We start from the raw sequence: 25,548 nt of genomic DNA, 5'->3' as shown, positions 1-25,548 counted from the left end.
GTTGCATTCCATCCCTGTTTCAACAACTGAGTGCAGATTTCGCTCAACGGAAGTTACATTTCCGTGAAACACACACAGATTTCGTTCCAATGCAAGTTAATGACAATATATTCCGTGGCCCACACACGGATCCCCCGTTTCAACAACTGAGTACAGATTTCGGTCAACTGACTTTTATAACTTTGGGATACATGGATATTGAATAATTACAGTCGTTTCAGGACTGCATATTTGCCGTTGGCTTAAATGATGCCCTTATTTAAGTGGGATATTTAATAAAAACGTTCTCACTTCTCATTTCAGCGAGGCATAGTAACCGTTGCTAGGTAAACAAAGCCCATGTCAGAAGCGTATCCCCAGAGAATGTCAACTTAAAAAGAATAGCTTACTGATAGCACTAGTTCTTTCGTCTCAATACTGATTATGAAGTTGTTATAAATGTAATACACTACTGCAGAAATGTTTATATTGCTTAAGGTGGAAATAAAGTTCTTTGGCAAAGAGATGCATTCTGGGAAGTGATGTGTTTAAATGTAATGGCTACATATACCCAAGTTTCTTTCATTCGGAGATTTATGCTCATTATTTTACAAATTTGAGCAAGGATATAAAATATTAAGACTGTACTTTTTCATTGCTATTGATATTTTGGCGCAATTTTGTGCATCGCGTCACTGTGTGCGACGATCCCAGGGCGACGCTCGAAAAAGGAAACAGCCCCAGTGTGATAGGCTGGTTGCTGTCATGTGACACACGCCACCACAAGAAAGCGGAAACGCATCGTAGAGCGAGAGCTGGCTGGCTATGTGGGGTAAGGTAAGTTAAACTACGTTAATTTAGTAAATAAATAATAATGGTGTTGTTTTTTGTTGTTTCGAACAAAATATAGGTATACTTATCATGACCAAAAACCCTTCATGCTGTAAAACAACTAGAATCACGCGAAATTAGTGCAATTTCTTAGTGAATGTCTTATAATGGTAAAAGACGTGGAGAAATGCGTGATAATTAGCCAAATAAATAATTGTTATGGTTATTTGGTTAAATTATCGAAATGAGTGCGATGGTGATTGAGATGGTGTTTGACATTAAATTATAAGCAGGTCAGTTTCACGTAATAAGCTATTTGTTTCTTTGGGTCTGGGTAATTCATGTGACAAAAAATTCTGTTATGCTACTACCGTTTTTCTGAAAAACAAAGCAACATTTCTATCTCCAAAATAATGCATTTCTGAGTGTACTACGTAGTGCATGCAGCTTTTAATGTCCAAAGTAGCCTATACTGATTTTCCTGCATAAGAACTACAAATACTCCTTCAAAACTACAGTGTTGACACTTGAAGTTGTGGAGTTATATTTTAGTAGCCTATTCTATAATAGAATAAATACCCACATCAGTTTTACCCTTGTCTCACCTGTATACAAGGGTACAAGGTGTATGAATTGCAGTAGTGATCAAATGAAAAAGGAAAGAAAGGTGTCCTGATGTGTTGTTTAGGGATGGTGCTGCAATGTTTTCTCGACATATCTTTATGTCTTTTTTTCTCCCCTCTACTTATGTTTTCACAGATCCTTGCTCCTGATATCCTGATGTATGGGTTGCATTTCATTAAATTACTCCAACAGAACACTCACAGAAAGGAGAGTGGTGTCAAACTACAAGACAGCCAGTATGTAAGCAAGGCCTTGTTTGTCCTTGTTTGGCTACTCATTTGTCAACTTCCTGAAGAGGCTGAAGCATGCTGGCCTTGACACCTCAGTCCTTGCTTCCATTAACAGCTGTGTTATGGAGTGCATCCTCACATCATGGTCTACTGCAGCGGTGGATACAGAGGACAATTGGCAGGTATTTTACATCACTTTTACATTACTTTTACTGTGATTTTGCTAGATATGGTTGTCGCTGTGCTAAATATAGGCCCATATTGTAGATTTAGATTGTTTCTACAGATTGTAGAAAGTAGATTGAACTGATACATTTAGGCCTACACTGTTAAGGGACAGCTGAATTGACCACCTAAACCATATATTTTCTGAAAGCCTATAGCCTCTAGATGTCAATTAATATACATTAAGACATGTCCCACCTTCCCACTGACTTTGGTGCATCATAAGGCGTACATAGGCCCATATTGTAGATCGAGAAACGCATTGTACAGCTGATATATTTAGGCCTACACTGTTAAGGGACAGCTGAATTGACCACCTAAACCATATATTTTCTGAAAGCCTATAGCCTCTAGATGTCAATTAATTAAGACATGTCCTACCTTCCTACTGACTTTGACATATCAAAACTCCACCTCTGAAATGGGAGTGGTCAACTTTTTTTATGTTTTTCCTTCACAGTTTTTTTTGTGGGTGTCTCAGAGATCCCACCTTTGGAACACTTGTCAGGGGCCTCAAGGTGGTGCCGTGCGTTTTGGTCCCATCCCTCTAGCACCTAGCTTTACCGCGCCAGCAGAGGGAAACCTTGTATGTTTCGAACCGTTTATCTCCTTCCGGGAATAATCCACCGACTCCAAACTGAGCCTGGCTTGTTTGTGATGTCCCGTTGTTCAACATATTCTGATTTCATACTGATCGGATCAACATAAGTGTGCTTTTTGGCTAAAAATTGAAAAATGGCTAAATGTTAAAGCAACACCAAAGAGTTTTTTGTACCTTAAAATAGTGTTTCCAAAATCGTTTCAGTGGTTCATCAACTCGTAACAGGGTGAACGGCACTTTCTGCATCCGCTTCGAGGCCCTCTATCGGCTATAACCGCACTATGTAAGTTTGCCGGATCGGGTAGCGGATATGTAGTTCGATGGAATGAGACATGAGAAACTACAAATTTGACTTGCATCTGATGTCGCAATACATCGTACTTTCATAAAATCATGCAACATATTCTACCTTGTCTGTGGACATTGTTATTTGCAAAGCTGGTGCTGGATAAACAAATAGTGCGTGCGACAGAGGAAAAGTTCTTTGGTGTTGCTTTAAATTGCCAAAAAAGTAGGCACAATGCTTTGCGTTACAGCTAGAGCGATGAAACTTTGCACGCTCTATGTGGGTCTTGTGCAGAAGGTCTGACTTGAATTTCAGCCTCGTAGCTCCATGCTACCACCCAAAACTCCACCTCTGAAGTGGGAGTGGTCAACTTTTTTAAAGTTTTTCCTTCACTGTTTTTTTTGTGGGTGTCTCAGATATCCCACCTTTGGAACACTTGTCAGGGGCCTCAAGGCGGTGCCGTGCGTCTTGGTCCCATCCCTCTAGCACCTAGCGTTACCGCGGCAGAAGAGGGAAACCTTGTATGTTTCGAACCGTTTATCTCCTTCCGGGAATAATCCACCGACTGGATGTGTCCCGTTGTTCAACATATTCTGATTTCATACTGATCAGACCAACATAAGTGAGTTTTTTGGCTAAAAATGTAAAAATGGCTAAACGTTAGCAATTCTACTGCTTTGTTATTTTGCCACCATATGTACCCTAGCAACACCCAAGCAACCACCTTAATTACCCTAGCAACACCCAAGCAACCATCTTAATTACCCTAGCAACCACTTGTATAATGTCAAGCTAGCAACCACCATAGCAACCAACATGCTTACCCTAACAACCACCATAGCAACCATGTTATTTTGCATAGCAACCACCATATCTACCTTAGCAACACCATAGCAACCATTCAATTTACCCTAGCAACAACCACAATATGACCATAGTAACCACATGACATGTCCTAATGTATGTTAAATCACACCTACAACTGACCAGCTTTCAGAAAATATATGGTTTGCATGGCTGAAACTGCTTTGCCTTTGAGTTGGAGCTCAAAACTTATCATATGTGTACCTCGTTCGCCAATATACAAAATAGTGCCATGTATAGAGTTATGAACACTGATCGTATGATATGCAAAAGTCTGCAGGAAAGTAGGTCAGGCTTTCAGAATACAGTGGGACATGTCTCAATTCATGCTAATATTGGGTGCAGTGAAGAAAGAAAGGGAGGGAGGCTGCTTTTAAAAGAGAGGGAAAGTATAATATTTTTAATATTGTTTTCAGATGAAGAATTGGTGCGGTGGTGAGGCTGGAGCACCCCTGGCTTTTGCCGTATGGGTTGACTTCAGCAGTGAGTCACCCACCGTTAATTTCACAGGTATATGTAATATGTTTTTATTCAACAACATTTCAATGATGAGATCTATCGAAGATGACATTCAATGGAAGAACAATTATTTTAGTATGGTCACAATCTGGCCCTGAGTTTTGATAAAAATGATATTGACATGGCAACACAAACCGAATTGATAATGGATTTTAAGGGTTTTTTTCCCGGTTACGGTTCATTTAGGGCCAAAGTATCTTGAGGCCTTTTGGACCAATGACAGGAAGGCTGAGCTGCTAAACATGTACACTAATAGGGGTGTGTCAAGTGGTATGTATAAATGAAAGTGGTGTTAAGGTTTGTTTCTGTGTCAATCCTTTCTTGAAGTTCAGAAAAGGAACCTTAACATTTGTTTTTAATGACACTGAGCGTACTGTCTTACAGATGCTTTGGGGGGTGAGAGGCCATACGTTGACCCTGATATCAGTGGCACACATTGCCGGATGGCAATTGGCCGTCTGATAAAAGAACGTGGTATGACTGGCATTGTATGTTTTCAATTTCCTTATTTAAAGATCAAAATGATGCAGACTACTGAATCTGATTACACTTTAACACCCTTCTATCTCAGCACTGAGTCAGGGTTTGTCTCGGTCTGAATATCTGCCACAACACAGGCCGCCTTGGTGGCCTGAGGAATTGCCCTTTGCCTCAGTCAGTGACGGTATGTTAATATTGACCAACTATTACTGTTTCAACTGCATGCACACAGCTGTTGCAACATGATTTGACTTTTCATAAGAGTATATGATAAAACCAGTAATGATGCATTGTTTGCCATTTTTTATGGAAAAGGTGAAGGGCGTAAAGCTTTCACTGCTGAAAAGCTGAGGCAGGTGGTACGCTCATACAATGCGTATTACAATCTCCAGGTATATATACAAATGCATGAACCTGTCTAAAACCTTTTGCATACCAGTGTGTTTTACAGACTAAAACAGATTTGTACACACATATCTAACAATAATGTGCTTTTCCTTTAATCTGTTGAGCTGCAGCAGTCTGTTGAGGCACCACCATCACCCCCATCACCAGCACCAGCAGCAACACCAACAGCAGCACAAACACCACCAGCACCACAAACACCACCAGCAGCAGCGGCAGATCATAAAGAAGGATCACAATACTACATGTCATTTCCTTTAATGTGTCAACATCTTTTGGAAAAGTAAAGCATCTATCATCATAAAGCAATCTCACTTTTCTTTGTTGATAAGCTACGTGTTTTTCATCGTAATTGATTCAATATCCAAGTGTGACAGTTTTGGTGTACCATGAACAGAACAGGACAATTGGAAACAGTTAGCCACCTATGTTACAGAGTCTAAAAACAAGCAGATTAGCACTAGCAGATTTAGAAATAGCTTCTTTCCCAATGCAATAACAATAAAGGAATTCATTCATTTAGTCATTTCAGTTTGTATTACTACTTTCATTATTATTGTTGTAATCTCACATGTACTATGGCTATCATAATTAAAATGAGATAGATACATAGATAATGTGTCAGTGAAAATACATATATGAGCCAATGTTCCAGCAGATGGGGTATGGATATCGGGCATGCATATCCACTCCTAGGCCTATTCTCCTACACTCCCCCTGTAGTAGCCAGCATTACATTGAAATCTCTCACTTTGGCCTATAGGACACTGACTGGATCTGCTCCTTGTTATTTTAATTCAATGATCAAGATGTACTTCCCCAACCGCCCACTGCTGTCTTCTGATTACCATTTGTTCTGTCGACCACTCATGAACGCTAAATTCAATACTCTTCCTCAGTGGTTCCATGTGGGTGCAATAAGTTGCACAGTGCTCTTTGTTCCTGTGATAGTTTACAGTGTTTTAAAAGGGGTCTAAAGGCACATTTGTTCAACATGCACTTAGTCCATTAAACAGTAAGCAACTTGTTATTATATCATTGATTGAATGGGCATTTGTTTATTATTGCTTGTCCTTATTACAGTCTGATCAACATCTTAATTTATTCCCTGTTCAATTTAAGTGTTATATCGTTTTATATATTTATATGTTGCTTTGAACAGCAAAGATTAGGATAATGAGCCTCCTTATTCTTCAGCCAAGCAGGTAGGCCTACGGGGCGTTGCCTAGCAACAAGGGTCAGAAGTAGCCTACTGTACACGTTTTTCGATATTTTGTGGAATTATACTTCTTTTCATTGAATGCCAATGAGTCATGTACTAACTTGCTTTAACTATTTCTCTACATATTATACCCAGCAAAAGTCGTCTGTGCCAGTGTGCATCCTAACAATAATTTGTTTATGTTTTAATACAAAGCCGTTTTAATGAACTACAAATTCGGCGCCATTGTTATAAAGCAGCGTTGAAATGAACGCTACACATCATGGGGCATGTAGTCTAATTACAGAAATAGCTATAATTTCAAAATTACAAAAATATTTGTATATATAACATGAGAAACATGCTTGAATTATTAAGATGTATCACCTGCTTGACTATAAAGTCAAAAGCTTGCAACATTTGTAATATTTTTAAATACATGTTATTTTCCCATTTTTGCACATGAGGTAGCCTACATATATCATTGCATATATCAGATAAAAGCACAATATAGATGTTATGAGGTGCTTGGTTTGATCCATGAACTTGTGTGCATCCAAAATCTCTTATTGCAAAATCCTTAGAGAAGCTGATTAAAGCTGAGCTCCTAATCAAGGTGCAACCTCTCTTGGATCCTTCCCAGTTTGCCTATAGGGCCAAGAGGGGGGTGCAGGATGCTACCATCACTCTACTAAGTCTTCTCTATAAACACCTGGAGGAAAGTGGGAATCATGCAAGGTTGCTCTTTGTAGATTTCTCCTCGGCATTTAACACCATCCAACCCCACCTACTGATTGAGAAACTACTGAACAACTTTAGCCTTGACCCAAGCCTGATTGGTTGGCTACTTGATTTCCTCACGCAGAGTTCAGAGAGTGAGGGTAAATAAAGTGCTGTCCAGTGGCCTAACATCATCCACAGGCTCACCTCAGGGGTGTGTTCTCTCCCCCCTGTTGTACATACTGTACAACAATGACTGCCGCAGCCAGTATGACAACAGGCACATTCTAAAATTTGCAGATGACTCTGTAATTGTCAGTCTCCTGAATTCCCATGAGAATGAGCATGGCCCTGTTATCAATGAATTTGTGTCATGGTGTGAAGATGCTTTTTTGCATCTGAACATCAGTAAAACCAAGGACATGTCCATAGATTTCAGACGCCTTCCCCCTGTTCCAAAGCAGTGTCATCAACGATCAAGATGTTGAAATTGTATCATCTTACAAGTACCTAGGCACCTTGATTGATGACCGGCTTAAGTTCGACCTGAACACCACCTCGGTGTGCAAGAGAGGGCAACAAAGACTCTCTGCACTTAGGAAACTGGCTAAGTTTCAGGTGGACAAAACATTGATGGCATTGTTTTACAAAGCTTTTATTGAGTCAATCCTCACATTCTCCATTATCTGCTGGTATGGAAATGTCACCATCAGAGACAAAAATGCACTTTCCAAGATAGTAAATGTGGCCAGTAAGATAGTGGGAGTGAAGTTTGTTAGTCTCACCGAATATTTTAATAAGCAGGTGTTCAACAAAGCGATACAAATATATCAAGACACAAGCCATCCCCTGTATTCTGAGTACGTGCTGCTGCCACCTGGCTTGCGTTTGTTGGCATCCTATTGCTTTTAACCATAGGTACAAAAATTCCTTCATCCCCTTTTCTATTCAAGTACTGAATGTACACAACAGGAAAAGATAGATTTGTCCATTTAGTGACCCCCCCCCCCCCCCCATATTCATTCACTTCCTCCTCTTATATCTAACTTATTTAATTAAGTTTTATCTTGGTTTTACTGACTTTTTAGGCATTGTCAGACCTATTTATGTCGTGTGGTATGTGATCCTGTCTGCAATCAAATTGCCCATTTGGGACAAAGAAATAAATTGAACTTGAAAACTGTCAAAAAATGCAGCCGAATAGCTGTGTGGATGGTACTTTGCAGGGCTGTCGCGTAGGTCAAAACTGACCAGCAGAACTGACCATGTCATGCAAATTATGTTTATTTCATATCAAAACACTTGCATCAGGTAAAAGCACAATATAGATGTTATGAGGTGCTTGGTGTACTCAAGTAAATGTACTCCGTTACTGTCTGGCTCTGACTGCGCTGTAGTAGAATTTGCTATATGCACATGATGGGAATGCTCTATGTGTCTCTGCTGTCTTTGAAATGGCAGGTTATCTTTTGTGTGTATTCCTGTTTTGCTTTACTGATGCTAGGGGAAAGTTTGGCTCTCGTTGTTCTCAGATCAGTTTCATCCTTGGCTCTGAAGGCGTTCTCGGCAGCCTATGGACATCTCCTGTCATGTCTTCCAGTTAGCCGGGTCTTTGTGTGTGTCACATCATCGATGCACTTACTGATGTAAGAAGTAACAGGAGCTCCCATGCCACAAGGCACCTGGACCCTCTAGACCACAGTCAAAAACAACAGCAAGTATACTACAATAGCAACAATGACTTAAAACAAATATCAAAAGCAGTAATTACTCTGTGGCACTTTTAAATGTTTAGTGAATGAAAGTTCTTCTGCCAGTTTGTCCTAACAACTGCAATACAAGAAGTAGTGGGAGACAAGCTAACAACACACAACACGGTGATTCTTTGTTGAGAAAACAGGGTGGTAAAACATGTGTGATACTTCCTATTCAATATGGCAACTAGTAGTCTTTATTAACTTATATTATATAAAAAAATACAAAAGAACAACACTCAGCTAAAATATTTGTTGACTGTTGAGTGAGTGAGTGAGTGAGTGAGTGAGTGTGTGTGTGTGTGTGTGTAGATCTTTATCTTGCAGGCTCCCAGGTTGGCAGACAGGTTTTCCCGCTGAGAAAAAAGGGGGAAGATGGTTAGTGAAAAAGACTGTAACCTGTATTCCAGTTTGATTAGATATTCTAGTGGAGGGATGTTTAGATTAACCAATGTCATAATAGTGTTACAACTAATAAAATATCTGAATACTCCACAGTATGGAAATAAAAAAAACTGGGCCCTGACATTCTGAATTGACAAAAGTTACATTATCAACATCTCAGGTTAGTACATTTACAAGTTCAGAGTGCAAATGAATAAAAAATAGTTTATAGCTCACACTCACCCCAGACAACACTCTACTACCAATTGCCATAAAACCCTACTGTTCATACTTGAATTTCCCCTTGGGGATCAATAAAGTATCTTTCTATCCATCTAAAACATCAGGTACACAGGAGTGTTACAATATAAACTGATTTACGGTATATATGTTTACATGTAGCCTGCAGTACCGGTATATAACTAAATTATAGCATAGACTATAATAACTAAATCTGGTACATTTACATGTCCTACAGTATATGTATGGCTGCTGGAACAACGTAATTTCCCTTTGTGTAATTGTGAGTATCTGGTGTAAAAGATAACCAACTCACCACATTTTGGAAGGCACCCAATCTATTAGGATCTCCATCTTCCCCTGTGGCAGGCAAACAAAGACATAGAAAAATAGTGTCTTGCTTAAAAAGATAACATTGCACTCAACTTAACATTCAAATTTTAACACTTCACATCAGTGACTATCAGCGTTTTGTAGACACGTAACACTTTTTATGATGTTCAGTTAATATCTCCTCATGGTCCACTCACTTTACATTCCCTATACGAGCTGTAAAACATCCTGGTCAATTTACACAGTCCCATAAACTGGAACATAGAGTAACTGCAGACAAACATTCTGGGGTTGGTAGCATCTCTAACAATACTAAAACATGCCATGAATATTTTTCAGAGAATACTTTATATTATATTTATATATAATATAGGGGTGAGTTATCTCTGGCGTGTCTTGTTCGGGATTTTGAACATAAACACAAAGATGAACAAACGCAATATCTGGTACGATTACTGATACTGACAGTTACTGATCACTGATTTCAATTATTCCGCAGTGCCATTATACATTTTTAAAAGTGATCAAAAAGTACTGTTACATCATCCATTGTTTTATTTGCAATTTTGTGTATGGAAATAACCTTTGTCTTTCTCTTTTTTAGTACTCTTCTGTACTGCTGCTTGTACATAGGGCTGTTGTGGGGGCACTCTTGTTCTTCACTTCCTTTTCTAGAAACTGTTTGACATAAGCAAATAGTAGAATGTTAATCAAAATGTTAACATACATACAGAACACAAATAACAAGCATATCATATAATTCATCATACAGTGTACAGATTAGGGCCTGTATCTTACATTCTCCGCAACTGACTTTCTTCCCTAACGCAATTACCATTGCTAATCTACACTTGGTGGAAAGCCACATTTTCTGACATGAAGATGGCCTCCTCTCATTGACCCGGCAAATTGTTTGGATCGGTCAGCGCTTTCTTTCCTGAAAGAATACAAGCAACACAAACAATACACAATGTACAATAAGGTCAAATGTGAAATGTAGGAGTGATGTCATGATATTTTTCTGTACATTTTGTTATTTGATGTCATCTAATTTTCAGTGTCCCACATTTTTCAGAATTGGGGTTGTATAGAGACGTTATAATGTATAGAAAATGTGGAATCACCTTTAACCATTAAGGTGAAAATGTCCTTAATGTTATTGAGGCATTTACTTTCCCCCCCACTTAACCTCAGGCCCTGAGGGAGAAGCATTTGTGGGTTTCTCTTTGGGTATTCAAGAAGGAGGACGGGACTCCAGCCCACAGCATTGAGCTTCTCAATCTGAAAAAAAAAAAACCCTGTTACTTTAAAAAAACATTTATAAATTGTGCCAGTGATATATGTTTACGTTTATGTATTTAGCAGACGCTTTTATCCAAAGCAACATACATATAAATTACAACACGCTACGGGCTAGCAGATGCTACGGGAATGCACTAGTTGAGAATGTACTAGTTGAGAATGTACTTGTTGAGAGTGTATGTGGGAAAGGTGTGAAAATATGTGCGTGGGTTTGGTGTGCATGTCTATTTGCATGTGTGCATGATTCATGTATGAACGTGTCACTACAGGAGCATAGTAGAGGTATTACTCATTTTGACACTTCATTCTTAAAGGTTGTATCAGTGATCCTGGCGGATATTGCCTGTGTTTTTGTTATTGTTTATGTTCAAATTTCTTAGCAGACGTTTTTGTCCGATATATAACTCATTTTATATTTTGTCTGAGGACCAAACAAGACACACAAGAGATAACTCAACCTTACCACCAGTATTCATTTTTAAAAAATCCATGCAATGCTTGGTTATTGTTAGTGGTGTACTACCAACCACAATGTTAATGTCCGGTAGACTCCGCGGTTTGTGGTGCATGGGCTGCGTAAAAATACCAGAGTCTTTTTCAGCGCCTAGAATGACAGGAGAGCTAGCCGACCATGAGAAAATATTAGCTGAACATTATAAAAGTGTTTTGTCTTTACAAATCGCTCATCATCGCTGATACAACCTTTAACCTAACATTAGTACTATGGTAATGTAACCAGGGCCTGTGCTAGCCATTTGGGTGCCCAAAGCACAAATGCATGGTGCCACTCTGGTGCCCCCACTATTTTGGATACTTTATATTGTTGGTTGGTTTAATAGGCCTACTGTTGGCAATGAAAAGTCGTAAATCTACTATGGGTCTCCAACGTCGCTCTGTCAGTAGCCTGGCTGCCTGCCCCTTCTGAAGGCTAAAGCAGTAGGCTACCTTTAAACATAATTGTTGCTGAGAAGAATCCCAGCCTACGAATTCAATAACAAAATAAATCATGCATAATTAAAAATTACCTTGATTTAGGCTACTTGGGTATGGCATAAGGCTTGGCTACACACAGTAAGGTTAATGTGCAAAAAATGAATGAAGTGGCTATTGGCTCGCAAATAAACAGCGGATGGAAAACCTGACACAGTTTGAACTAAATTTAAACTGAACATTGAAGCATAAAATACCAATCATATTTGATATTGGCCATGAGTTCCAACATTGAGCAATATAATCAAACAATCCAAAAGTTAATTAGGCATAAATCCAAACTAGACCGAGAATCTTCTGCTTTTGATACCATGCCACTCCAAATGTGTCTCACCATAAAACGCAGGAAAAAATACCTTAGGCCTGTTGTCCATGAAGGCATGCCTGGCAAATTGATATTTTATGAAGATGTAACTGGTTGCTTTGCTTTCATTAATGGTTTAGCTAGTCAAGTTTGCAAGGAAGAGACATAACGTGTGAACAGGCCACAATATCCAGTAGGGACGCGCTCACACAGATGCGGTAGCGGGCAGGAGAACTGTTAGCACAGGCTTTACATAAAATTATTCAACAGAAGCCTTATAAGAAATAAATGCCTGCCTCGAATAAAGGCCTGTGGTTTGCACAACCTAAGTAGCCTAAATAAAAGACCCGCCACAATTTGAGGATTTGCGTCATGATGATTTTCTACGAGCTATATTTTTTTGGTGCCCCCCAGGCACTTGGTGCCCCACGCGCAGTGCATGTTCTGCTTGTGCGGAGCACCGACACTGAATGTAGCACAAATGACTTACCAGAATAATAGCATCATCCATCAGATGGGAGGTCAGTTGATTCTTTTTGGTATTGGCCTCCCAGGTTTCCTTTTTTTCATTGAAGCTTTCTAGTTGTTTTTTTTGCCTCAGCTTCTGTGGCTGTGGTGCCGTGCATACTGGGCATATTTTGCACCCATTAAAAATGGATGCAAGACATGCAGGGCTTTTTTTTTTTTAACCCTCCCATGACAGGCTGCAAAAAATCAACAAGAAAAGCATACCGGTAATTAGAATTGCTATTGTTTAAAAATACAAATTCCTCAGTTGTTTAGAGAGATTGAACCATTAAACAACATGTTCAGTCTTTCAACTCAGTTGTAATAAAGGCAATCCTGTAATAAACAAGATTTCATCTATTTCAAGACTGATATTTGGGACCAACTCAGGGTATCTAGTATAACACTATGCGATTTGCTGTTCCTACATTAAACGTGGATTGATGATTCGGTGTTCCCCCAATGCCAATTGGATATTTAACAGAATCCGATGCTCTTCAGGTTAACAATAATGAAGTAACAATTTAGTGTCTTTCAAATTTGTGAAAATAAAAATCTTGGAATACTTACTATATGAGAATGAAAGGGTGAGTGTGTGTGTCTGTGTGTGTGTGTGTGAGAGAGAGAGAGAGAGAGAGAGACAAGCATGTATCTCGTAAATTATCTGTAACAAAGACAAAAAACATTGTTAGAATGATATTTTATCTCTACATTATTAGCAAAAATGATAGATATGATATGATTACTAGTTACATGTTCTACAAGAATAGAATCTCCTTGACTCTAATCGCCTGACCATCAAATTGCTCAGTAACCATTCATGTTATATTCTACACAAGAATGATTGAAGCACATGCGTACATTGCACACACATAAGATATCATATCCACTTGGCGCCTACTACTACTACTTTTGCATACCCCCCCCCCCCCCCAAAAAAAAAAAACAACCCCTGCTGATCTGCACCATCTATCTATCATAATATATAAAGCAACAATCGTCTGTGTGTCTGTGGCTCGCTGGGTACTTGTATAAACTTAGCCTTGCCAGACTTATAAACGCTTTAACTTCAAGTAGTAGCATGAACTATACAGGATGAAACCATTTGGCTTAGCTAGCTGCTAATGTGGCATCCAAAAGCCCATGTCTGGTTGCCCAGTTGGCAAGTAGCTGCTACTTCAGAAAGTTAATGTTGAGCCCTGAACACAAAATTTTGCTGGCGCAGAAATTAGGTGGAAGCGTGTTACACATATATGCAAATTGTGCCACATAGCTGGCGATGCCAAAAGTACACGTCCAAATCAATGTAAATAAACCAACAGCAGAGTTCCGAATTAGCTAATCTATCTAGCTAGCAGAGGCTCTGGCTAAGTACGTTGCATTTTATTTTGATGCAACAAAGAATTGTATTATGTCAGTCTCTTTCAAATACAGCTCTTACAGTGGAGTTCGAAATAAACAAATAGGAGGACATAATTGTTTTGGCCAAAACTCAATTTTAGACATGTTAAATGCCTATGCATTTCTCTTGCTTATTAGACCCTTGTACTTACCGCTCGGAATCTCGCCCAGGCAATGGTTTCTGGGATCGTCGCACACAGTGACGCGATGCACAAAATTGCGCCAAAATATCAATAGCAATGAAAAAGTACAGTCTTAATATTTTATATCCTTGCTCAAATTTGTAAAATAATGAGCATAAATCTCCGAATGAAAGAAACTTGGGTATATGTAGCCATTACATTTAAACACATCACTTCCCAGAATGCATCTCTTTGCCAAAGAACTTTATTTCCACCTTAAGCAATATAAACATTTCTGCAGTAGTGTATTACATTTATAACAACTTCATAATCAGTATTGAGACGAAAGAACTAGTGCTATCAGTAAGCTATTCTTTTTAAGTTGACATTCTCTGGGGATACGCTTCTGACATGGGCTTTGTTTACCTAGCAACGGTTACTATGCCTCGCTGAAATGAGAAGTGAGAACGTTTTTATTAAATATCCCACTTAAATGAGGGCATAATTTAAGCCAACGGCAAATATGCAGTCCTGAAACGACTGTAATTATTCAATATCCATGTATCCCAAAGTTATAAAAGTCAGTTGACCGAAATCTGTACTCAGTTGTTGAAACGGGGGATCCGTGTGTGGGCCACGGAATATATTGTCATTAACTTGCATTGGAACGAAATCCGTGTGTGTTTCACGGAAATGTCAACTTCCGTTGAGCGAAATCTGCACTCAGTTGTTGAAACAGGGATGGAATGCAACGCCTGACAGGCTAACATTACATAAAAATCGAACTGAATGTATCAAAAGTGTGTTTCCCAATAAGATAACAACATCCGTTGAGCGAAATCTGCACTCAGTTGTTAAACGGGGATCCGTGAAATAGCCACGGAATATATTGTCATTAACTTGCATTGGAACGAAATCCGTGTGTGTTTCACGGAAATGTAACTTCCGTTGAGCGAAATCTGCACTCAGTTGTTGAAACAGGGATGGAATGCAACGCCTGACAGGCTAACATTACACAGACACTAAAAAAGGCAATAAAAATCGAACTGAAAGTATCAAAAGTGTGTTTCCCAATAAGATAACAACGTCCGTTGAACGAAATCTGCACTCAGTTGTTTAAACGGGGATCCGTGAAATAGCCACGGGATACGAGTGTCATTAACTTGCATTGAATCGAAATCCGTGTGAGTTTCACGGAAATTTCAGTGATTCCGTGGGCCCACCACGGATTTTGAGTTAAGCGTCCGTGGATATTTCACGGATTCCCGTGAGACCAGGTTGCAACGATTAGAGTCTCGTGACTGCCGGCTACTGCGTGCGTGCGTGCGTGTGTAGGTCAAAGTCCGCCGATCGCAGCATTCCCCTATTTTGTAAAATTATTTTTTACTCTCCTGGGTGTTGCAATGGATATCAATGATTCATATGATTGCCCTCAGTAAAAAAACACAAGAAACAGGAATGCAATCAGTTACAAACACTCAGGTTCTCTGCTTCATAAGATGTCGCCGGCGATCGGGAAGACGCTGAGCAGAGGGCACGTCGCGTAAAACAACGCGAGACCGCGGAAATGGCCGGACGGTGCTTCAGGCCTTATTCGAACCTGCAATGCCATTCTTAAAGTGCTATCCCAGCTAACACACAACTAAACAGCCACGTTGCCTATAAGTTGCCAATTGGTCACGGCCAACTAACATTCTGGCAACCTTCCTGCAACGTGGCCACAACGTTGCCACTATGAAGTGGCCATTTGGTGACTTGAGCAACGTTGCCACAACGTGGCGCTAAGGTCATTTGGTAATGTTGCCGTTTGGTGGTGTAAATAACGTGGCCATAACGTGGCCCTATGGTCATTTGGTAACGTTGCCATTTGGTGACTTGAGCAACGTGGCCATAACGTGGCCCTATGGTAATTTGGTAACGTTGCCATTTGGTGGTGTAAATAACGTGGCCGCAACGTGGCGCTTTGGTCATTTGGTAACGTTTCCATTTGGTGACTTGAGCAACGTGGCCATAACGTGGCCCTACGGTCATTTGGTAACATTGCCATTTGGTGGTGTAAATAACGTGGCCGCAACGTGGCGCTATGGTCATTTGGTAACGTTGCCATTTGGTGACTTGAGCAACGTGGCCATAACGTGGCCCTATGGTCATTTGGCAACGTTGCCATTTAGTGGTCTAAATAACGTGGCCGCAACGTGGCGCTATGGTCATTTGGTAACGTTGCCATTTGGTGACTTGAGCAACGTGGCCATAACGTGGCCCTATGGTCATTTAGCAATGTTGCCGTTTCCCAACACCAATTGTTAGCTGAGGTTATATCAAATGCAATAATAATCAGAGATATTATTTATTTATTTATTTTTTAAGTCAAACTATCTTAAAGCCAGAAAAATTGACCACTGGTTTGTACTGTTTATTTACTACCTGATGACTCATCCCCACAAAAATAATGCTAAACTGAGATTAATGTTTACCATCCAGAACTACAATTTTCTAATTTCCACAAACTGAAAAATAGCAATCAAATATATTCAGATACTGAATTGATGAATCGTTTATTTTAAATGCATGTAGGGAACACATTAATAAATCACACTGACAATTCTTTCTATTAACATTTGAAGTAAAATTCATGTGTTTCATGAATTCAAGTGATGTGTACAAACAAACCACGTTGCAGGGTAGGCATTGGTCAACCAGGAGAGAGCATAAAGACCTTGGAGAGGCTGAGGTGGAGAGTAGCTAAACCACTGACTGCTAATCAGAATCCAATCCAAACTATGCTTTATATTAAGTTATAAGAAAATACCAGCAGTGCACATGACCCACAGGATAAGACTGATAACTGACAATCAACCTAAGTTTAATTTTAGTATTCAGTTACCAAGGCTGAAAAAAGGTTAAGCAATTTGAAATTGTGTGAGTAGGAGTGTTGGGTAATGATATAATCACAGGTGTTTTGTTTGGCTGTAACCTCGAGGTTCTGAGGCCGAGTGGCGAAGGTAACAACCCTGCGATCACAAATGCTGTGTTGATTCAATACATTAATTCTGCCGCCGACTAATTAACCTTAAAACACCAGATTATTCTATTGACCTGGGATATTCCCACTTTTGGGAATAGCTGTCTCCTGTCCAATAAGAAAACAAATAATTCCATAGAACCCAAATGTTGTATGAAATCATAGCATGAGAAAATAATTCTACATTACAACACCAGCTTAATTATAATTCAATTATTATTGTATTCACCAAATTATTTGATCAGCAAGTAGGCTAAGTGGTGCCAATCCAACATCAGTTCATATGTCAATTAAGTGTTGCAAGTTTTCTATCAAGCTGAAGTTGTCCTTAAGCCGTAGAGATGCTGGTTCTGCTGTCGCAACTGAGTCAGGGTTATCAATGTTGCCTCCGGTTGTCTCCAAAATGGTGGATCGATCCCTCTTCAGTTCGGTCCCTGGAAAAGAAAAAAAAGGTAAGAATGTCTTAATACTTTCTGTTCACACACTCACAGTTTAATAAAATATCAAGAGAAATGAAAAAGTGTGCATAGACAGCTATACAAGAACAATTGTGTCTAGCTAGCTGAGTTTGACTGCTCCAAAGTCCTTTTAGGCAAGTCCCTCCACTCGGCAGTCATATTGCAACGCTTTTTGGGTACTCATCGGGCATCCTATTCGGCAGAAATACGCATGCACAAGGCTTCACGACACCAGTGTGCTCCAGTGGCGAGTTCACAACACATGATTGGCATGATGTCTGCACAACACAGCACATAATTGGCTCAATGTAGTCACATCACACCACATGATTGGCTCAATGTATACACATGTCGACATTTTGGCGAAGAAGGGGTGGGATATGTGTAGACAACGCCATTGGCGTTACAAACTAACCCCATGCATTTCTATGGAGGATTTTTTGAGTGCTGTCTCCTCATTTGAAAGTCTCTGACTGATCTTGTTTTTATGCCTGTAACTCTACTCTACACCAGATGTGAGGAGTACCACCATGCTGCCCTCTGCAGCCTGTGCATTGGCAATGAGGAGACCAAACATTGTTAATACAAGCTTGCCTTTTAGATGTAACATTAGGTTGAGTCAATTGTCTATGCTTACCTAAATCTTATTTTGCTTTGACATTTTTATGTGCATGCACAAACAAAGTCGATGGAGAAGGGGTGAAGGTGTAACCCACCTAAGCATTGGTTACTAAACCCAAAATTAGTTGCCAATGTTAAATAAATAGGTACATAAATTGAATAAATAACAAAATAATTAACAATCCAGAAGGACATACGATTTTCTAGTCAACGGGAAATGCTTTTATTTTGACAAGCGTGTTGCTTGGATACCAGAATTCGTTTATTTTACACTTGAATAGACTTTGAATCAAAACCTTTTACTCCTTGACACCTTTCTATCGTGAATCATTTTTAATACCTCTTAAGTCGTTTTACTATTTCTACTTTGTCCTTAATCTTCCCTCATTGTTTTCACGTCTTTATCCACTTCTTTTGAACGCCGGTGAGTAATTTATCTGCTAGCAAAGATTGTTAAGGCTAGCGAGTGATTAGCATCGCGTAGCAGCAATTGCATTAGAATGGGGCTAGCATGTAGCATGCTAGGATAACTTTGAGCTAATTGAATGATATAAAAAACCAATCGGAGATTTACGTTTACTGTACTGCTTTGTTACTGTACTTTACTGTACTGTAATGTTAGTGTTTTAATATTAATATGATATGTGAATGTTATTGAATATGACAAGTGTAATTAGTAGATGGTGTGCTATGATTTTATATGAAATATATGCAGTAACGGACTCCCCAGAGAAGACGTTAGTTTGGCATGTTTTAAGACACGAGCTAGTAGCCTGTGTGTGTGAGATGAAAGTGGAACCCTTTCTCTCATGGTTGGTGACCGAAAACGTTGGCTATGTTGTGCCTCTCTTAATTGAAATGTTGTTTTCTGTAGACCACACTACTAAATTTGGAGGCAGCAACCTGAAGGGGAAGGAGAAGCTGCCACTACTCGGAACCCGGAGTATGCAGCACAATAAAACGTAAGTAAAACTTCGGGACAGTCTGCACAAATTCAAAAAAAGTGCAGCTCTTACCTGAAAGCTAAAGGTTTTCTTCTTTGCTTGCAGGCCCGGCAGCAGCAGTAGGAGGAGGAGGAGGAGCAGCAGCAGCAGCAGCACATCAAGTCATCGGCAGGAACTCCCAAATTAAATGAATTTAAATAAATGGTGTAATCAAATGTGAAATGTCGCTCTGTTCTTCCTAAACCAAGTGAGTGGGCAAATGAGGACTGCATCTGCAGATCCGCCCAGAGCTGTTTTTTTAACATCCTGACAACATTCTGGCGACCTCCAACATGGGTTTCAATGTTGCTATAAAGTTGCGGTTACGTGGCCATTAAGTTGCAGGAAGGTTGCCTGCATGTCGCCTATATGTCGCGGTAATGTTGTCAAATAACGTGGCGGCAACATCAAGGCGTCTTTCACTTTTCCGGTTGCCGCCACGTTGGAAATGAACGTGGCGGCAACGTAAACATTGGTTGGAAAATCACGTTGCGGCCACGTGATGGCCACGTTAGTGTGTTTGCTGGGATGTAGCACAGCGCTGCCTTTCCCATATGTGCTACGGAGATGCTGATTAGTGCAGTGCTCATTATACATGATTAGAGTCTCGTGACTGCCGGCTACTGCGTGGGTGCGTGCGTAGGTCAAAGTCCGCCGATCGCAGCATTCCCCTATTTTGTAAAATTATTTTTTACTCCTCTGGGTGTTGCAATGGATATCAATGATTCATATGATTGCCCTCAGTAAAAAAACACAAGAAACAGGAATGCAATCAGTTACAAACACTCAGGTTCTCTGCTTCATAAGATGTCGCCGGCGATCGGGAAGACGCTGAGCAGAGGGCACCGTCGCGTAAAACAACGTGAGACCGCGGAAAGGGCCAGAAGGTGCTTCAGGCCGGATTCGAACCGGCGATGCCATTCTTAAAGTGCTATGTAGCACAGCGCTGCCTTTCCCATGTGTGCTACGGAGACGCTGATTAATGTAGTGCTCATTATACATGATTAGAGTCTCGTGACTGCCGGCTACTGCGTGCGTGCGTGCGTAAGTCAAAGTCCGCTGATCGCGGCATTCCCCTATTTTGTAAAATAATTTTTTTACTCCTCTGGGTGTTGCAATGGATATCAATGATTCATATGATTGCCCTCAGTAAAAAAACACAAGAAACAGGACGCAAACAGTTACAAACACTCAGGTTCTCTGCTTCATAAGATGTCGCGGGCGATCGGGAAGACGCTGAGCAGAGGGCACCGTCGCGTAAAACAACGTGAGTCCGCGGAAACTGCCGGACGGTGCTTAAGGGCCGGATTCGAACCTGCGATGACATGGTTAAAGTGCTATGTAGCACAGCGCTGCCTTTCCCATGTGTGCTATGGAGACGCTGATTAATGCAGAGCTCATTAGAGTCTCGTGACTGCCGGCTACTGTGTGCGTGCGTGCGTAGGTCAAAGTCCGCCGATCGCAGCATTCCCCTATTTTGTAAAATTATTTTTTACTCCTCTGGGTGTTGCAATGGATATCAATGATTCATATAATTGCCCTCAGTAAAAAAGCACAAGAAACAGGACGCAAACAGTTACAAACTCTGCTTCATAAGATGTCGCGGGCGATCGGGAAGACGCTGAGCAGAGGGCACCGTCGCGTAAAACATCGTGAGACCGCGGAAACGGCCGGACGGTGCTTCAGGCTGGATTCGAACCTGCGATGACATTCTTAAAGTGCTATGTAGCACAGCGCTGCCTTTCCCATGTGTGCTACTGAGACACCATTAATGCAGTGCTCATTATACATGATTAGAGTCTCGTGACTGCCGGCTACTGCGTGCGTGCGTGCGTAGGTCAAAGTCCGCTGATCACGGCATTCCCCTATTTTGTAAAATTATTTTTTACTCCTCTGGGTGTTGCAATGGATATCAATGATTCATATGATTGCCCTCAGTAAAAAAACACAAGAAACAGGAGCAAACAGTTACAAACACTCAGGTTCTCTGCTTCATAACATGTCGCGGGCGATCGGGAAGACGCTGAGCAGAGGGCACCGTCGCGTAAAACAACGTGAGTCCGCAGAAACTGCCGGACGGTGCTTCAGGCCGGATTCGAACCGGCGATGCCATTCTTAAAGTGCTATGTAGCACAGCGCTGCCTTTCCCATGTGTGCTACGGAGACGCTGATTAATGCAGTGCTCATTATACGTGATTAGAGTCTCGTGACTGCCGGCTACTGCGTGCGTGCGTGCGTAGGTCAAAGTCCGCTGATCGCGGCATTCCCCTATTTTGTAAAATTATGTTTTACTCCTCTGGGTGTTGCAATGGATATCAATGATTCATATGATTGCCCTCAGTAAAAAAACACAAGAAACAGGACGCAAACAGTTACAAACACCCAGGTTCTCTGCTTCATAAGATGTCGCGGGCGATCGGGAAGACGCTGAGCAGAGGGCACCGTCGCGTAAAACAACGTGAGACCGCGGAAAGGGCCAGAAGGTGCTTCAGGCCGGATTCGAACCTGCGTTGACATTGTTAAAGTGCTATGTAGCACAGCGCTGCCTTTCCCATATGTGCTACGGAGATGCTGATTAGTGCAGTGCTCATTATACATGATTAGAGTCTCGTGACTGCCGGCTACTGCGTGCGTGCGTGCGTAGGTCAAAGTCCGCTGATCGCGGCATTCCCCTATTTTGTAAAATTATTTTTTACTCCTCTGGGTGTTGCAATGGATATCAATGATTCATATGATTGCCCTCAGTAAAAAAACACAAGAAACAGGACGCAAACAGTTACAAACACTCAGGTTCTCTGCTTCATAAGATGTCGCCGGCGATCGGGAAGACGCTGAGCAGAGGGCACGTCGCGTAAAACAACGCGAGACCGCGGAAATGGCCGGACGGTGCTTCAGGCCTTATTCGAACCTGCAATGCCATTCTTAAAGTGCTATGTAGCACAGCGCTGCCTTTCCCATATGTGCTACGGAGATGCTGATTAGTGCAGTGCTCATTATACATGATTAGAGTCTCGTGACTGCCGGCTACTGCGTGGGTGCGTGCGTAGGTCAAAGTCCGCCGATCGCAGCATTCCCCTCGTTTGTAAAATTATTTTTTACTCCTCTGGGTGTTGCAATGGATATCAATGATTCATATGATTGCCCTCAGTAAAAAAGCACAAGAAACAGGACGCAAACAGTTACAAACTCTGCTTCATAAGATGTCGCGGGCGATCGGGAAGACGCTGAGCAGAGGGCACCGTCGCGTAAAACATCGTGAGACCGCGGAAACAGCCGGACTGTGCTTCAGGCTGGATTCGAACCTGCGATGACATTCTTAAAGTGCTATGTAGCACAGCGCTGCCTTTCCCATGTGTGCTACGGAGACACCATTAATGCAGTGCTCATTATACATGATTAGAGTCTCGTGACTGCCGGCTACTGCGTGCGTGCGTGCGTGTGTAGGTCAAAGTCCGCCAATCGCAGCATTCCCCTATTTTGTAAAATTATGTTTTACTCCTCTGGGTGTTGCAATGGATATCAATGATTCATATGATTGCCCTCAGTAAAAAAACACAAGAAACAGGAATGCAATCAGTTACAAACACTCAGGTTCTCTGCTTCATAAGATGTCGCCGGCGATCGATCGGGAAGACGCTGAGCAGAGGGCACCGTCGCGTAAAACATCGTGAGACCGCGGAAACAGCCGGACTGTGCTTCAGGCTGGATTCGAACCTGCGATGACATTCTTAAAGTGCTATGTAGCACAGCGCTGCCTTTCCCATGTGTGCTACGGAGACACCTTTAATGCAGTGCTCATTATACATGATTAGAGTCTCGTGACTGCCGGCTACTGCGTGCGTGCGTGCGTGTGTAGGTCAAAGTCCGCCGATCGCAGCATTCCCCTATTTTGTAAAATTATTTTTTACTCTCCTGGGTGTTGCAATGGATATCAATGATTCATATGATTGCCCTCAGTAAAAAAACACAAGAAACAGGAATGCAATCAGTTACAAACACTCAGGTTCTCTGCTTCATAAGATGTCGCCGGCGATCGGGAAGACGCTGAGCAGAGGGCACCGTCGCGTAAAACAACGTGAGTCCGCGGAAACTGCCGGACGGTGCTTCAGGCCGGATTCGAACCGGCGATGCCATTCTTAAAGTGCTATGTAGCACAGCGCTGCCTTTCCCATGTGTGCTACGGAGACGCTGATTAATGCAGTGCTCATTATACATGATTAGAGTCTCGTGACTGCCGGCTACTGCGTGCGTGCGTGCGTAGGTCAAAGTCCGCTGATCGCGGCATTCCCCTATTTTGTAAAATTATTTTTTACTCCTCTGGGTGTTGCAATGGATATCAATGATTCATATGATTGCCCTCAGTAAAAAAACACAAGAAACAGGACGCAAACAGTTACAAACACTCAGGTTCTCTACTTCATAAGATGTCGCGGGCGATCGGGAAGACGCTGAGCAGAGGGCACCGTCGCGTAAAACAACGTGAGTCCGCGGAAACTGCCGGACGGTGCTTCAGGCCGGATTCGAACCGGCGATGCCATTCTTAAAGTGCTATGTAGCACAGCGCTGCCTTTCCCATGTGTGCTACGGAGACGCTGATTAATGCAGTGCTCATTATACATGATTAGAGTCTCGTGACTGCCGGCTACTGCGTGCGTGCGTGCGTAGGTCAAAGTCCGCTGATCGCGGCATTCCCCTATTTTGTAAAATTATTTTTTACTCCTCTGGGTGTTGCAATGGATATCAATGATTCATATGATTGCCCTCAGTAAAAAAACACAAGAAACAGGACGCAAACAGTTACAAACACTCAGGTTCTCTACTTCATAAGATGTCGCGGGCGATCGGGAAGACGCTGAGCAGAGGGCACCGTCGCGTAAAACAACGTGAGTCCGCGGAAACTGCCGGACGGTGCTTCAGGCCGGATTCGAACCTGCGATGACATTCTTAAAGTGCTATGTAGCACAGCGCTGCTTTCCCATGTGTGCTACGGAGACACCGATTAATGCAGTGCTCATTATACATGATTAGAGTCTCGTGACTGCCGGCTACTGCGTGCGTGCGTGCGTAGGTCAAAGTCCGCTGATCGCGGCATTCCCCTATTTTGTAAAATTATTTTTTACTCCTCTGGGTGTTGCAATGGATATCAATGATTCATATGATTGCCCTCAGTAAAAAAACACAAGAAACAGGACGCAAACAGTTACAAACACTCAGGTTCTCTACTTCATAAGATGTCGCGGGCGATCGGGAAGACGCTGAGCAGAGGGCACCGTCGCGTAAAACAACGTGAGTCCGCAGAAACTGCCGGACGGTGCTTCAGGCCGGATTCGAACCTGCGATGACATTCTTAAAGTGCTATGTAGCACAGCGCTGCCTTTCCCATGTGTGCTACGGAGACACCGATTAATGCAGTGCTCATTATACATGATTAGAGTCTCGTGACTGCCGGCTACTGCGTGCGTGCGTGCGTAGGTCAAAGTCCGCTGATCGCGGCATTCCCCTATTTTGTAAAATTATTTTTTACTCCTCTGGGTGTTGCAATGGATATCAATGATTCATATGATTGCCCTCAGTAAAAAAACACAAGAAACAGGACGCAAACAGTTACAAACACTCAGGTTCTCTACTTCATAAGATGTCGCGGGCGATTGGGAAGACGCTGAGCAGAGGGCACCGTCGCGTAAAACAACGTGAGTCCGCGGAAACTGCCGGACGGTGCTTCAGGCCGTATTCGAACCTGCGATGACATTCTTAAAGTGCTATGTAGCACAGCGCTGCTTTCCCATGTGTGCTACGGAGACACCGATTAATGCAGTGCTCATTATACATGATTAGAGTCTCGTGACTGCCGGCTACTGCGTGCGTGCGTGCGTAGGTCAAAGTCCGCTGATCGCGGCATTCCCCTATTTTGTAAAATTATTTTTTACTCCTCTGGGTGTTGCAATGGATATCAATGATTCATATGATTGCCCTCAGTAAAAAAACACAAGAAACAGGACGCAAACAGTTACAAACACTCAGGTTCTCTACTTCATAAGATGTCGCGGGCGATCGGGAAGACGCTGAGCAGAGGGCACCGTCGCGTAAAACAACGTGAGTCCGCGGAAACTGCCGGACGGTGCTTCAGGCCGGATTCGAACCTGCGATGACATTCTTAAAGTG

General features: G+C 41.8%; 4 long non-coding RNA genes across 8 annotated transcripts; 2 read left to right on the top strand and 2 right to left on the bottom strand.

Annotated features, from left to right (window-relative positions):
- Positions 1-599: 599 nt before the first annotated feature.
- On the top strand, positions 600-5,575 carry LOC143099469 (uncharacterized). 4 transcript variants are annotated; one of them, XR_012981612.1, is made up of 9 exons: positions 600-816; positions 1,570-1,674; positions 1,780-1,846; positions 4,057-4,150; positions 4,346-4,429; positions 4,544-4,633; positions 4,731-4,823; positions 4,955-5,031; positions 5,158-5,575. It is a non-coding gene; the product is annotated as an uncharacterized LOC143099469 (long non-coding RNA). The 4 variants fall into 4 exon arrangements; XR_012981610.1 differs by having other exon boundaries at positions 600-811; positions 1,570-1,846; XR_012981609.1 differs by having other exon boundaries at positions 1,570-1,846.
- A 3,318-nt stretch (positions 5,576-8,893) lies between these two features.
- LOC143099457 (uncharacterized) lies at positions 8,894-13,284 on the bottom strand. Of its 2 annotated transcripts, none has more exons than XR_012981591.1 (6): positions 12,763-13,284; positions 10,801-10,957; positions 10,475-10,613; positions 10,260-10,354; positions 9,660-9,703; positions 8,894-9,075 (listed from the first exon to the last, which is right to left on the bottom strand). It is a non-coding gene; the product is annotated as an uncharacterized LOC143099457 (long non-coding RNA). The 2 variants fall into 2 exon arrangements; XR_012981592.1 differs by having other exon boundaries at positions 10,512-10,613.
- Positions 13,285-16,828: 3,544 nt separating this feature from the next.
- Positions 16,829-19,511, bottom strand: LOC143099467 (uncharacterized). Its single transcript, XR_012981607.1, has 2 exons — positions 19,420-19,511; positions 16,829-17,758 (listed from the first exon to the last, which is right to left on the bottom strand). It is a non-coding gene; the product is annotated as an uncharacterized LOC143099467 (long non-coding RNA).
- On the top strand, positions 18,677-19,535 carry LOC143099468 (uncharacterized). Its single transcript, XR_012981608.1, has 2 exons — positions 18,677-19,365; positions 19,453-19,535. It is a non-coding gene; the product is annotated as an uncharacterized LOC143099468 (long non-coding RNA).
- Positions 19,536-25,548: the final 6,013 nt, after the last annotated feature.

This window comes from Alosa pseudoharengus, unplaced genomic scaffold (assembly GCF_046254945.1).
Source record: "Alosa pseudoharengus isolate Yale_2024_CS ecotype anadromous, Long Island Sound unplaced genomic scaffold, YU_APseudo_1.1 YU_APseudo_1.1_scf_29, whole genome shotgun sequence".
NCBI classification, from domain to species: Eukaryota; Metazoa; Chordata; class Actinopteri; order Clupeiformes; family Clupeidae; genus Alosa; species Alosa pseudoharengus.
This window is presented reverse-complemented; position numbering and strand designations above follow the sequence as displayed.